Here is a 2,257-nt window from a genome sequence, read left to right as displayed (position 1 = left end):
AAAGCGGACGTTAAACGATGATGATGATGTGACCTAATTAACAATGGTGGAAATTGTACAGAAAGTGTAATTTCAAGAATAAGAATATGATGGAGAAAGTTCAGAGAGCTTTTACCTCTGTTAACAACCAACAGTCTCTCTCTCTTTGAGTGAAGGGAAGATGGTATGATGCGTGTATACAAACTGCAATGCTGCATGATAGTGAGACATGGTCCCTGAATACAGAGGACATGCAAAAGTTGGAGAGGAATGAAGCTGGTATGCTCTGCTGGATATGATGTCAGTGTGCATGTGCGACAGAAAACTGGTGTATTGAGACAAAAGTTGGGCATAAGAGAAATTATATACAATGTGCAAGAGAGGAGACTGCTCTGTTTGGTCATGTGATGCAGATGGATGAGGACAGTTGCATAAAGGAGTGCCGATCACTTAAAATGGATGGAAGCTGTGGAAGAGGAAGACATGGGATGAAGTAGAGAAAGCTGATCGCAAAATGCTGAGCCTTACAAAGGAGATGACTGAGGATTGAGATATGTGGTGTATTGCTGTACTCAAGAAGACCTGCCCACCACAACAGAATTGAGATCCTAAAACCAAGGTGCCATGTAAAAAGCATTGGTGTGGGTGCTAGCGCCACATAAAAAGCGTCCACTACACTCTGTAAATAGGTGGGATTAGGAAGGACATCCAAGCAAAGAAACTGTAGGGATGAGCAGGAAGAAGAGAGTCATGACGTCAATGGTCAAGGGACTGACTGGAAGATGAAGTGCAAGAGGGAAAGTGGGGTGAAAGACACGAGGGTCGGCCTCTTCTTGCCTGCCGGAAGCATCATGAACGGACGTCAGGGAATTCGCTCCCGGGGTTGGTCAGATATCAGCTGCTTATACTGGGTGACAGGGGTAGGGCAGAAGCTTATTTTCTGTTAACTTACATGTTACAAGTCAACGAGGGACACGTCTCACCCTATGAAATTCTACGTTATAGCAATGATTTAAGGAATGCAACATTTCCGTATTGTGGAGGTGCAAGCATGTGTATTTGTGAGCGTGCGCTGAATTGGTATCGAACTTAAACAATCTTGGGCAAACTGCGGCCCAGCGGGACTTTCTAAATGGCATGCCGAAACGAGAAATTACCTTGAATTTCTTTTAGTAGTGCGACCCGCCTGATGAGGAGCTAAGTTTTATGCTGCATGCTTTTCGAAAAAGGCTGCCCACGCCTGATCTAAAGCAAAGTAATCTCTGAGTAACACACCCAAACAGAATTGGCTGTGTCCATTCTAGGTAAAGTACTCCCAAATGTTTGACGCAGTGGGGCTCAACTACGAATCGAAATTAAAATATCTAAATTTTTGTCTGACTGCAATAGGCAAAGCATTAATATTTTGAAAAGTTTCAATATAAATCTCACCACACCCGAAGGGCTACGAAGGTCATGGGTACTACACCTTTCCAAAAAAAGGGTGACCCATAAAATTCACATAGAATATAAGAAAAACACAAGTAATGTCAAAGTTAATAACGTAAAAATAATTTTTACGTAATTAACGTAAAAATCATTATTTTTAATAGTATTGCAAACAACAAATACAGTAGTTTTGTACTTACATTTTGTTTGTCTTTACTGATAGCGGCGTGCCTCGAATAATGATCACTTCTCACCCTTCATCTCCTCTTACAGAATAAATTAAGTAGAGTGATTTAAATGGGGCCCATCAAGGTAGTCAATTCATTGGCTTGCTCAAAATTATGACTATTATTATCAAGATAAATAATGAATAAAAACAATGTGTTATAGTTTCGCAGTTGCCTGAACGTCGCATGGTGTTGATCACAAAACAAGGTCAATTCAGCTAACATGTGGAAATAAACATCAGCGGTGTTCGAGGAAACAATTCCCGTTTGATTTCCCATTCGAATTCGCACTTTTTTTGTGCGACATGTGGCACTCGCGGCAGTATGTTGTATGATTTCGTTTTTGTATTACAATTCACATAGAATATAAGAAAAACTCAAGTTTTATAATTATTTACTTGGTTTGTTTCGGTATTTCTAAAATGTTTCAAAAGAGATACCTACTTAAAAGTTGATTGAAATTATTCAGCACATCTAATAATCATGATTAGTGGTATTAAAATATGTAAATGACTTTCACGCGCTTTTGTTCATCTGATAGCAAGAAATTTACGATAACCCTCCTCGCGTTTAGGTTTATAATAAATGAAGGGATCATTTTTGTGAAGTCAAACAACTAACAT

At 39.4% G+C, this 2,257-nt stretch overlaps 1 protein-coding gene across 1 annotated transcript in view; it reads right to left on the bottom strand.

Annotated features, from left to right (window-relative positions):
- Window positions 1-2,205, bottom strand: part of LOC106873276 (S-adenosylmethionine mitochondrial carrier protein) — a 22,358-nt gene extending 20,153 nt beyond the window's left edge. Inside the window, exon 1 of the mRNA XM_014920570.2 lies at window positions 1,608-2,205. The gene's annotated coding sequence lies outside the window, so the exon portion shown is untranslated. The remainder of the gene's footprint in view (window positions 1-1,607) is intronic.
- Window positions 2,206-2,257: the final 52 nt, after the last annotated feature.

This window comes from Octopus bimaculoides, chromosome 1 (genome assembly GCF_001194135.2).
Source record: "Octopus bimaculoides isolate UCB-OBI-ISO-001 chromosome 1, ASM119413v2, whole genome shotgun sequence".
NCBI lineage: Eukaryota > Metazoa > Mollusca > Cephalopoda > Octopoda > Octopodidae > Octopus > Octopus bimaculoides.
Note: the sequence above shows the minus strand (reverse complement) of the source record. Positions and strands in the feature narration are given on the sequence as shown.